Source organism: Spea bombifrons, chromosome 2 (assembly GCF_027358695.1).
Source record: "Spea bombifrons isolate aSpeBom1 chromosome 2, aSpeBom1.2.pri, whole genome shotgun sequence".
Lineage (NCBI taxonomy): Eukaryota > Metazoa > Chordata > Amphibia > Anura > Pelobatidae > Spea > Spea bombifrons.
Genome location: NC_071088.1, coordinates 31,481,127 through 31,494,541, shown reverse-complemented (window position 1 = coordinate 31,494,541; position 13,415 = coordinate 31,481,127). Strand labels below are relative to the sequence as shown.

Genomic DNA, 13,415 nt, shown 5'->3' with positions numbered 1-13,415 from the left:
CAATAAAGTTCTCTGTAGTCACACTAACCACCCTGATGATTGTGTTCCCTTCCAACTGCACTGGAATTAGCTGCACTTTGCATTAGGTTGTAGATGTAGATATGGCTCCTGTAGTGATGATGCAGAATGCAGCATTCGATTGGCTCTTGGCTTTGTAAATTTCATTCAGTTTGCTCCAATAGCTGAAGAGGAACGACTGGTACAGCCTGGTCCTCTCTCTCCCTCTCCCTCTCCCCCCTCAATCTCTCTTTTCCTTGCAGATCGGTCTCCCTCTCGGTCTCTGCATAGGCAATCAGAGCTCTTTACTAGCAGAACCTCCTCACGCTGATTGTAATGAATTTCCATGCTGAATGAAATACAGCAGATGCTTTCTTTCCACCCCACCATCAAGACAGCCTTTTTCCTTATTTTTGGTTTACTACATTCCTGTGGACTGCAAGATCGCCTTGGATTTCAACAAATAATCTATATTTGTTCCTAGATGTAAAAAAAAAAGAAAGAAAGGAAAGGAGTCTGATTTGCATCAAGCAATCTGATTAGGATTCCCTTTGGCAGGATTTGGCTGTTGTAAGAAACACTGCATTTATCTCCCTCTCTCTCTGTGATACTGCTTTATCCAGGTAGGTTCATATCAGACTTTCACAAGCATCCATTCATGTGTTAGTTAACCTAAGTGTGCTTGCAACAAAAAAAAAAAAAAGAAAAAAAAATCATCTGTGCTGCAGACTACTTTTCCCTTATGGTTGCAAGTCAATACTTTTTTTTTTCCTCCCCAGCTACACACTCTGCCGTATTCCTTTCTTGATCCCCCCTTGATACTGTATGTGTGTTCTGGGCAGTAATGATCATTTTGCTGCAGTCCCCAAGTCTAAAAAAAAAAGAGAAAGAGATCCTTGATTGTGTGTTTTGTGTGATGTTTACAAAGTAACAGACAAAGCTTAGGGGTAAATAAAAACAGAGCAGAGAGATTGATATCTCAAATAATTCTGGGGTAATAGACAAACGGCAGGCTTTTCTGTTCTTCTTTTTTTTTTGTCTTGCTATAATGAGATCACAGAGAAAGCAGTACTTGTGCTGTGTGTTTGGCAAGCAAATTCACAAACCATGATGTAGTATTGGTCAGAGAAGAAGAAAAAGAGGATTATTCTACTCCTATCCTTTTACATCAGGGACACTGTGTCTAATCAACCCTCTTTCCACTTAAACATTGTTGCAATAGAAGTGTGTATATTGAAATCTTGTTATTTTTGTTGGAGGCTTTGATGATGTGATTTGTGGCTTCTGATGGGAAATGAAGGGCATACTGTGGGGAGAAAAAAAAAAATAATAATCAAAGGCTCTATTATAAGCTTGGGCATTGCATGTGGAATGATGATTGTTTTATTGGAGGCTGCTGCAACTATTGCAACACATTGCTTGCTTTCATGTACATGAGACAGAAATGTGCTTTATGCCATGGCCATCCTATTATCACCTGCAAAGGAAAAGTTATGATTCGCAGAGGGAATAGTACCCCTCCTGATTTACCAATACCTTCACCTGATCTATCCTACCCTATTGCCCAAACCCCCCCCTCCCCTCCTCCGTTGCCCCCTTCAACTCTCACCCACCCCTCCCCGCCCACATGCTAAATGGATGAATGCAGTTCTTCATAACTCGCTTATTGCCTGCCTTTCGGTTGGTTTTTCTCTCTCCCCATAAGCTAAAGCCGATCTCCCCCCTCACCCCACCTTGTTTAAGCTGCATGGCTGATCTGATCCCGCACTGAGAAGAAGACTTTAAGGTCCCCTGTCTCCTGCCAAGCAGGAGGGCACCTACCAGACAGAAAGCTCCTCCACATGTTATTTTTCTTTTTTTTGCATGATGTCTGTAATGTATCTCACACTAGAAGGATACAGTGATCATCATATGATAATTGTATGGGACTGAAACCAGTCCAACGAGAATACCAAGCACCAGCAAAGCTAATATGTGTCCTTCTCACCACCATGGTTATATGGGCATACTGCTAATAGTGGTGGCATATTAGTCTATATGATCCCTGATGACATATCTTTGGGAAAATAAGATTTTGAGGGACAAAAGCAATTTACTAGGTTCTGAACGAATTCAGGACGAATGCAAGACGAATGCAGGTAGACTATTGATTGTTGGACTCTTGGAGGCACGAAGGCAGGCGTTCAGCAGCATGTCTTATGTACAGAAAGTGTGCACATATGTGCCATATTGTTTAATTGTAAGAATTGGGTATACATAAATACAGCCATCAGTCATCAGAGCTTCAGCTCCTTAAATCTATTGGCATATCAGCCGTTTGTGACTCATGAAATGGCAAGTGATGGGTGTTTGCATGTTCCTAAATTATGGGCTTCACTGACATTAATTGACCACCAACTGTGAAATTTGACATTGTTCAACCTTTTCTTTGTAGGATTTGTCACATAACATTATAATAAACGATCTTAGCCTGAGGTCAATACTTGTACCTTTTACCAGCAACCTCCTATGCGTTCACTCTGTTGCTATATACGGGTCATTAACCCTCTCATGCCCGGAATGGAGGGTTTCTCGTACTACTCGACCTTCTTTCGCACAAAGGGTTATTCAGTGGACCAGTGAGAAAATGTCATTATTGAATTGGAGTGTTTTGTTTTTATTTTCATGTGACTACCCTAAAAATATGTTAGTATCAGTATATGTACATATACAGCTTTATACTATTTCCTTTTTTTCCAGAAAGCATAAAATATTCCTGGAAATGTCTGTGCGTCCTGACAATGATATATAACCCTCTGGGTGCTAAGTGTTGCATTACAAAGGTTAATCTGGTGCAGTGGATGCTTCTGGATACCCCTAAATTAACAGAATTCCTAAGAAACCTATTGCCAGGAACAAGAAACAGAATCTGTCCTTTTAAGATGAATCCACAAGGTGGTAGTGTGTGCACTTTTTTCCCTTAGTGTTCTTCCTCTGTAGTGGTCACTTACATAAAATATTTGGTTTGATGTATAAGGTCTTTTACAGAGACAGCTATTATACATTTAACCCCTTGTGTGCCAAAAAAAGGGGTTTGTCTGCTGGGTCCCTGCTATGGCTGAACAAGCACATAATGGCCTACCTATATACTTATTATGCATCTGAAAATGCACCCTATACATAACATCCCTGTACATTTCCGTTTAGAAAAAGACATGTTTGCAAAAAAAACCCCAGCATACTACTTTCAAATTGCCATTTTGTAAAAAGTTCACTCTCCTAACATACGTTTTGTACTAATATTGAAAATCATACATTGAATGATTGGGTGTTGACTTAGCTAATTAGAAATCTACTCTTGAGTTTCTAAGGTATTATGCAATTGCAAGGAAATTATTGACAGCTTATTCCCTATAGAGTTCCTGAGGATTTTCCATTAGTCTCAAAGTTCAGAACATCAATCTTACAAGGAATGCAAATGAAAGTCAATAAATAATTGCCAGAGGCATTTAATGGCACCCTTTTTCCGTCATTGTAAACAGTTACTCTTTATCCATGCGTCATATTATGCCCCCGGTTATGTGTAGGCGCCCTCTGTAGCTTTAGCTGGTGTGGACAACAACTCCCACTTTGCTGTTGCCAATAATTGAAAGTTTTTTTTGTGTATACTGGTTCTTAGTACACATCACTTAGTGCCGTAGAGGTCAGCTGTAGACTGTAGTCTACAGCACTTGTATGAGAACTGTAACCAAAGCAGCTGGGGCATAAAGGCATTACTAATTGTAGTTATCTGGCACGCAGAGTGGGAGTTGTAGTCTGTGGGGATGATGATTAACAAATACTGAGGATATAACTGTCCTTGCCATGTTTGCTATATTTATGTAAACCTGGAACACGCTACGTGGAATCATCTCAAGGTCATTCATAGACATTTATTATATTCATACATTAAAAAGTAGTCAAGAAATACATTATTTTTGGCACAAAGCTATGTATCTGACATTTTGTAATGATCGTCAAAAATATAATATAATTTATCAGCGTATTATAATGAAGTTTCATTTTATGACTTCGGATTCAGTCTCTGTCCTCTTTGTTACTGCAAGGGTCGTTCAGGCTTTCTTGCAATTTGAAGAGAGTGGAATGACCTGCAATGTTTCATAAGTACTCATTACAATTTGATTATGGGCATCTACTTCAAAGGCAATTTCACCAGCACTAGCAATAATCTTTTTTTTGTCTGTGACCTTTTTATTAAACATTACCATAAAAATGACACTATGGCCCAGTTTTCGTTATTTAGACCTGAATATTATCTATCATGTAATATAAAAAAAAAATGATTGGTTTGCATTGTACCATAAATGACATCATTATATGGTACAAGTAATGATGTTCTTTGGGAATTATTATTGGGAAATAATAAAAAAAAGGACATCCCTATTTTCCCCTTAAAGAATATTTATTCTAAGTATCTGTGTCTACTTTAACTAAATTTAATTAGGGTGTTGACATGTGTTCACTGAATGCAGCAGGGGTATAATCTGTGTGTTTCAGAATTGTAGAGTAGTTGGGTTTAATTGAGGATACTTAATTGAAAACATTAAACAGAAACCTTATGAGGAAACATTTTTATAGTTCGATGGAGTACTAATTGACTGGGTAAATTCGGCATACACAACAGAGGAGCTCTGCTTCTGTTTTTGACACATTCTCAATACAACCCCCCTTGGCTTTTAAGAAGGGATCTCTCTGCCTTTCATGTGACATAGTCTTTCATGGTGACAGAACCACCTGGGATAATAAAAAGAGACAAGGTTAATTCTACAATCCAACATATTGGTCTGTCAGTTCTGAGATAAATCATATTAAGGAATGGGAACGGCTCGAACATACGTGTTGCCAATGTATGGGGGGGGTACAAGACTACAAAAAAAAAAAAAACTTATAATAAAATGGTTGTAAGCTTACAGCTGGCAATAAGCCACACAGATCAATATGGATCTCTCATTTCAAATAGAAGTCCCTTTTCTGTCACAGTTCAGCTAAGGTGCACTCAAGCAGTGTTTGTAAAGCATTTATGCTCTGAATCATTTTGATCCCCACATTAGAAAGGGTTATGTACTCAGCCCTGTCACCTTTTAATAGTTCTCATTCTGTTTGCTTTACTATTCCAAAGATCTGAATGATAAAAACGATGCTCTGTGATTTCTAAACCTATACCCTATTTTAAATGTTTGTTTATTCTCTAGGAAACACACACTATATATATATATATATATATATATATATATATATATATATATATTGTAACAAATATGTAATGTTATTATTATTTTTTTAATTTATGTAGCATCATATTCTGTGGAATGCTCTCTTTAACATATTCGGATCATAGTCCTGCTGTGTATCATTTGCAAATATTGTGTTACTTGAATGTATGCGTTCTCTTAAGAAGAACACATTGTTGTAGGATGCTTTCATATGACACTAATCACTGTGGGAAAATACCTGTGAGACTCCATGGCAGCAATAGTAAGTTGCGGTTCAGTTGCATCAATAGCAAGTTTAACGCAAGGCTTTCCAAGTTCCAATATGGAGATACTACAGCAAGTACACACAGATGTTGTGAGCAAACACTGGAAGGTAGCCCATCAAGTATTTTGTCTCTCATGTCCTTTCCTAAAGATCGAGTGTTGTCTTTGGAGTTTAGCCAGTAATGGTGATTATTTGCTAAAAAGAAGGAGTTGGAAGGGACCTGTGGCAAACAGCCCTTATTCCTCTCCAGGATGATCTTGCTGACAGAGGTCTATGCAGCCACCTGCACATAACACGTCCTCTATGCTCCACCTTCTGCTGGCCTCCAGCATATTACAGTGCTCTGCAATGACAGAGGATGGACAGAGCTCTACAATGAATTTCCACCTCCAGTCTATGGTGGCTCGTGGGACAGCTGCCTTGGGCCTCTAGGGTAAGCCAAGGCCTAGGGCAGCTGCTCCTTTTTCCTTGCGCTGATTGTAAAAGTAGCTGCATTGGCTCAGCAAAATGCATAGTTCAATCAGTGAGATGGCTTTCAAGAAATCTCTCGCACTTAAATATGTGTTATTCATGTCCAAACTATTCTTGGATCTAGTAGCTCACTGGGATAGGCCCTTCATAACGCATACTGAGGACAGGGAGATGAAGTCATCTTTCATGCAATCTCTTGTATGAACTACCTTTTTACTAAAATGATATATTTAACATTTGTTTTTACGTTTTTTTAATTGGCTTAGCGAAGTCTCTGTTACCATAAATTCTGGCTCGGCAGAACGGGGGAGAAGCGTAGATTGCATGATCTGCTCCTTCAGCGTGACTTCTCATGGGGCCCTTCCCAAGCCTATGTGAACCCAACAGTGGATTCAGCTTTCACTCAGCTAGTCCGTTCACCACTATTTACTACCAGTCAAAGCAGGAATGTGTTATGAATTGTTCAATATAGTGCAATGAGGCTATCACCAAGAAGTCTAAAATATAATGCGCTAAAAAAGGACATTTTAAGTGCGCTACTCCTGTTTTGTAAATCCACATTACTAATGTAATGTAATATTTTGACATTTTTACAGACAATCAATGCTTTTACTGTAGGGAATTACAGAGTGGATAAGGTACTAAAACAGATAGACATAAAGGTGCATGTAGAATACATCCAGTCCTCACTGCACCTGTTATGTGTTACCTGTTTTCTGTCACTGTCAATCTTTTTACTGATCGAACAAATCTGTTATTCTGCCTACCCTGCTCAATTTGACACTTCTGTAAATAAATGCAGAGTTAGAAATGCAATTCCTAGCACTTATGGATGTCCAAACCCTTTGCAGAAATAATCCTTGATTCTGCCTTATTGAAAATTATTTCAGGGAATACCTAATTTCCATGTGACATCAAAGCAGGCACTGATTGGTTGTTGCCCTAAAAAAGACAAAAGCATCTTAAAAATGTCTGTTTCTTTATGTGATCAATCTGCTAAGGTTTAATACATGATTTATCTAAATGGAATTATATTTTTGTTCATAATTTTCCAAGCACTTTATTCAATTTACTTTTTTGTGACACTTGAAACTAGTGTATGGTTATGTTAGCTAGATTAAATATTACTGTGCTTTTTTGATATTATTTGATTTTAACTTAAACAGTCTGCAATTAGAAGGATATTGTTAATGCAGCAAAGTACATTTCAGTTACTGATAAATTGTGCATTTTACATTGATTGCTAGTGATGAACCATTAAATTTAATTGGCTGTTTAGAACAGATTCACAGGACAAAGTAACTGAAGAATCCTCACCTTTAATTGTGAGGATAGTTTCAAGTATTTGTGACACTAAATACAATAATCATTCGAGCAATAATGAGTATAATTGCATTCTGAATTCATGGACACCTAACTTTAACACTTGACATTGGAGCAAAGTAGGATACATTTTACTGACAAATAATATCGGTATCATGGAATAGCATCTTAAGACCACATATAATTAAATTTCAATGAACAAGTGAAAGCCCATCCATAACTGACTATAGCTAATTTAGTAGCTAAAGAAACCTAATCAGTAAGGTGATTTGTTCACAGACCAGGGCATCTGCATACTGAAAATAATGTTTAAAATCTGGATTTGGAATGAAATGGCTTGGCTACATGTAGAGCGTTCCAGTTACAATACAAATTGAATTATTAATATGATACTATCTTTTATGTGAAAGAGTATGGCAGCCACGCACACCTACAATGTCTAAGCGGTGATTTATTGTTGAAATCCCATTGAAGTAACATAGTCACTTATTCCGCTTGCCTCCTGGCAAATCGGCCTTAATCAATGGAAATCCATTTTCCTGATGAGTTTGTCACATCGTTGGAAAGATGTTGAAGCAAGCGACAGCAAACAGTAATGCTGAATTTGACAACGTCCCAAGTAGCCTTTCTGTTTAGCGTGAGAGGCTTAAAATAATTTCAGCAATGAAGCCTTCCTGCAATTCTAACTACAATATTTCCTTTTCACAGTTTGAAAAATGTTAGCCAAAAACTCGCTTCATTCATGGGGTTGTGTTACCTGTACTTAAAAAAAAAATATCTATTTTGGTATAGTAATAGTGTTCCCCTATTTTATTCGGGTGTCAGGTGGTGATCTGGGTTAAGAACCAGATGGCAAGACAGTATGCATCTTGTAGGCCAGTTCAAAATGTTGAAAGTCCAAAGATACTATTAATATAATATTAGTCGATACCCTGGTTAGGGATAAAGGATGGAGCCATCAATTAATGCAAATAATTAAAGAAAATAATGGTATTTTTTGACAAGGAGTGAATAAAAAAAAAAAAACAACTCTAAATGACACCAATACATTTACAGCTACTCTACCGAAACCTTCCACATGTGGAAAGCAACGTTAGCACGCACAGAGAAACATTTTAGTCCTTGGATTGGAGGTCTGAAAGGAGAAGAAAAGAGTAGAATAGTCATACTGTGTCAATTAATGAAATACAACATAATCTTGTTGCAAAACAACCATTTCTTGGCAGTATCTCTACTTGCGTTCATGGCCTTTTTTGGCTCCACTACACAATGTGAATAAGTAGAAGACACACACAGATGTGTGAAGATCTATAAATCACGGAGCTAGACCTGTTCTTTGTAGCTGCATGATTATTCTGCCCCATTAATTTGCCTCTCACATATTGTTAAGTTGAAGATAGTTGTTGATTTATTCGGGCAGCCTTTTTGAAGATCAGTTAGGAGCACAGAGATAATCTAAGACCAGGAAATTGATTGCTAATAGCTTTACCTTTTCCAAAACAATTATAGTGACAAATGGCGGAAGCAGCAGGTAGTCTTAATAAATTAATTTTATTATATATAAAGCTGTGATGGCAACAGTTCCTTTTAAAGGTGGTGTTCCACTTTGACTATAAATTATTTGCATATTCCAGTATTAAAAACAGACATTTTTTAAGGAACTTTTTAGTTTTTATGGCAATAATGTATAAGAGCCTGTTTTGTTGTGTCACAAGACAATTAATAGTTCCATAACAAAGACAAAAACGGATTAAGGAAGCAACATTTCACCATTCAAGCATACTTAGAATGATGTTCCTAATGGTGCATATAAATAGAAAAAAAAAATTACATATTAAGTAAATAAAGCATGTAATATTCTGATGACAGGCCAGACAGGTCCATAGGGAATATTTTGAACAGGAGAGGATCAAATTGCAATTTGCCGCACAATAACAAATTGCTCTTTCACCTATAATCTCCATGTGATAAATAATGTATGAGTTTTGCAAAAAAAATATCAATGTTCTTTTCTCGCTTCTCTGCCTTTTGGCTAAGATCAAGTGAGTACCTGTGAGAGTAGGAAAGCTTGATCCTCTTTCTTTAAGGTCAAGAATGCCAGGAAGCTCAAGTAAGGTTCACCTGGGCACCCAACAATTGTGTAGTTTTGGATGACATGTTCAATGTGAATATGTTTGAGATATTAACCCCTTAAGGACAATGGGCGGTCCCTAAACCCATTGAAAACAATGCATTTTGAGCCCGTACATGTACGGGCTTTGTCATTAAGGGGTTAAAGCGATGTCCTGCACATTGAAACAAGATACACTTAGATACATGTGAACATACAGTATGAGATTCATTGTGCTGCCAAATCGTCATCTTAGAAAATTAATTTTCTTTCATTTTCAATTCATTTTCACTTTGGCTAAAGAGATTCCCAATTTTACATAGGGGAACTAAAGTTACCTTTATTTATGCATTAATTAGGTTGCATGTTTATAAATCCCCATTAAAAAAATAGGACTAGACTATTTTTAGGATTCTACATTGAGTACTGAACTGAAAAAAACAAAGTTATGACTAGACAGTAATTAACATAGTTATGTAGTTGCATTGTAAAGTTGAAATAATACACGTCCATCATGTTCAGCCTGTCCAAGGCTGGTCCATCAACTACAGGGTATCCTAGACATATTCAACCCATTCAACATAAGCGTGACTATAGCAGTCCAAAACCATAGCACATATTTTGCAACATTAGTGGCCTCAGACTTGAGTGTTTCCTTAATTCCAGTGCCTGACTTGACCCATATGGACAAGAATGGAGGAGTATAAGTGTGATCTAGCTCAAACGCCTCTTATTAAGGATTTTGGCCCAAACGGATGCTTGCAAAGACTGTCTTTACACTGTAGGTTAGTCTGGTTCAACTGATGTCTCTGGGATCTGGCCCTTGACCAACAGCGGTCCACCCACCTCTAGGGACAAGAGGGAGGATTATTTTTGAAACTCAGGAAAACCTAGATTTTCTTTTTGGAGGAAGATGTAAAGCTATTGTCATGGTGGTTTAAAGTTGATTTCACCTGTATTTCTTTATTTATCTAAATATAGAGTATGACTGTTAAACATATTATATAATAGTTATATTTAACCCTTTTTTCTACAAAGATAGTTTTAGTTTTTCTTGATTTGAAGACGGAGAAATCTAAAACCAATCATTTTGCACGGCTTATATGGTAGTTTGGGATTAAGGAAACTGTAAAAGTACAGTATGCGGAGCACAGTGGCACTGCAATAACAGATCATAAATGAATCAGTTAAGAGTGGAATTTGTGCACGGTTTGTAATCATAAATGCTAATCAAAGCACAATTCCTAATTTTTTTGCTTTTTGCTGTGCCAAATAAGTGTTCTGCCAGATCTCAATAGTGCTATTTTGAAAGCTGCATCATTTTCGCCCACCTTATGTTGGATGAAAATAAAAATTCTAACAACATTTATCATAAGTCTGTGAGGTTCTCTTTACATTGCCATCAATACCGTGACACAAGGCCAAAAAATTATGGGGGAAAATGACTCACGATTGATTTCTAAATTCTGTTAATTTCTAAATTCTTTATATGGAAGAGATATTATGCTATGTGAAAAAAATACTATGCTGTATGATAAATGGGGGATACTTATCAGTACTACATACTGGTTACTGTTTTTGATAGAAGGGGTAGTAAATGCAAAATGCAGCTTTCTAAATGATAATTTAATTAAAGGTAAATATATAATCTATTTTTTTGAAGGTTAATATATAATCAAAACCCATGTGAAAAAAAGTTATTGCCCCCTAAATCTATTAACTAGTTGTGCCACCTTTGGCAGCAACAATTGCAATCAAACATTTGCAAGAACTGAGTCTTCTACATTGATGTAGAGGAATGTTGGTCCACTCTTTTTGTAGGAATTGTTTTAATTCAGCCGCATTGGAGAGAGTTCTCAAACATGAACTGCATTTTAACAACGTCTCAATCAAATTTAAGTCAGGACTTTGGCTAGACCACTTCAACACCTTCACTTTGTTTCTTTCGAGCCATTCAGAGACGGACTTGCTTGAGTGCTTCGAATCATTGTCCTGCTGCATAACCCAACCATGCTTTGAGCTTTAGGTCATGAACTGATGACCATTGATTAATTATGGTGACCAGGTCCTGAAGCAGCAAAGCAGTGGCAGACCATCATACCACCACTGCTGTGCTTAAACTGTATAGGGTTCTTATTGAGGAATGCTGTGGCAGCTTTACACCAGATGTAAAGGGACCTATGTCTTCCAAAAGTTACACTTTTTACTCAATGGTCCACAGAATATTATCCGAAAAGTCTTGGGGGTCATCAAGATGTTTTTGGCCAGAAATGGGTTTCTCTTTGCAAATCCCCCATGGATGACAAACATAGATGCACAAAAGCTGGCTGAATGCGATAGAATGTATTATCATTTTGTTTATTATTTATAAAGTGCCAACATGTTCTGTAATGATGCACAATCGGTTTGCGAACAATCTGACAGGTAATCAACATTGTAAAAAAGGGCTGCTGATGACAGCTTATAGTTTATACCAGGGTTGTAGAGTTCCAGTTCTCAGGATCTGCAAACAGTTTTAGAATAGTAAGTGCACAAACCTAGAGACATTTTAAATGAGCTGACACTAGCCAATTGTGAAGTTTCAAAGTAGTTACTTGCCAAATGTATTAAACTAATGGTTCTAACGCGAATTCTCATGGCAACCTTGACTTGTCATTATTTAAAAATACAGAAATATCAACCATAACCAAAGGAGGTTTATACTCTGGGAAGCTCGTCTTTAATATGGGATGTAAGTCCAATAAAAATGTATAATTTTATATTGCAACACTCATTTCTTTTTTGTTTTTTTTTATAATATGTATTAACGTCAGAGAGCTTAACAGTTCAGCCTTCTTGCAAGCACTCATGTTTACAAGCGTTAATAAGGTGATAATGTAAAAACCCTTTTCTCTTATTTAAAAAAAAATAGTTTAATTTTAATATAATGAGCTTTACCTGCATTTTCATTCCGTGACTCATGGTAAATGTTAGTGTTGTTCTAGTTTTCTAGCAAATGAGGATAAAATGATATCAGTGTATTTAGTGTTTTCTTTATTTTTGTGTTTGCCTGTTCTTCTTTTATATGGTTGAGGTTTTGAGGAACAATGCCTTTCTTCATACTTAAATGATGTTTCTAAAAGCTGCATATGTCACAATGATCAGAGAACTATGAAGTGATATTATGAGATTACTACAAATTGTGTTTAAAACAAAATAACAAATTTGCGATGACATCGCCCTGGTGTAGAAGCAAAAGCAATCGAAGCAGTGTATATATTTTTTCATGCATAAAAAGCTTTGTGTTAGGAGACATCACTACTTATGCTTATAGACATCTGTCAGTTTCAGAACATTGTAAACACGGAATAACACTTAACAACTGCTGAAATAGCACCAAGCAGTGAACAGAACAGCTTCCAGTGAATGCTTGTGTTTCTGTTTTTAATTAAAGTGGAATAATAAAGGCGGACTAGATTTTGAATATTTCATATATTTGTATGTTCACATATCTTGAAATATAGATAACATAAAGTGTGTTGGCTATAAGAGTAGTTATTCATACAGTAGAGGTGTTTCTAGAAGATGCTTTCAGTGTAGAATGTCTATTGTGTTCAAACCTGGCAAGACCAATCCATAAAATCCATTATGTTGTCTGGGTATACAAGACAATTTGTTGGCTCTTGTATATCTCACACAAATGCAATTAATAAGTAATGATATACTTAATATCCACTGGGACAGTTTAATGCAAGAGAATGTTTAAATTAATTTAGACTGGAAACTGACAAGATGAATGTGTCAGTAGAGGGACGTAATGTGAACCAGTCAAAGGCTACTACATTAAGATATATAACACTTTTATGTTTTTTTTTATTTTGCTTTGCTCAATTGTAGAGCAAACAGCCACATATCTACAGAAAGCATTTTTTTTGTTACTTGCCAAACACCAGAAAGAGCTGAACATTTGAACAAATTTTGTAAAGTGAAGCCATGTGAGAAGGTAATCATTATGGTT

At 36.6% G+C, this 13,415-nt stretch overlaps 1 protein-coding gene across 2 annotated transcripts in view; it reads left to right on the top strand.

The window, feature by feature from the left end:
• The first annotated feature begins 237 nt into the window (after positions 1-237).
• NLGN4X (neuroligin 4 X-linked) overlaps positions 238-13,415 on the top strand; it is a 130,404-nt gene continuing 117,226 nt past the window's right edge. For both annotated transcript variants that reach the window (XM_053457387.1, XM_053457386.1), the window contains exon 1: positions 238-620. The gene's annotated coding sequence lies outside the window, so the exon portion shown is untranslated. The remainder of the gene's footprint in view (positions 621-13,415) is intronic.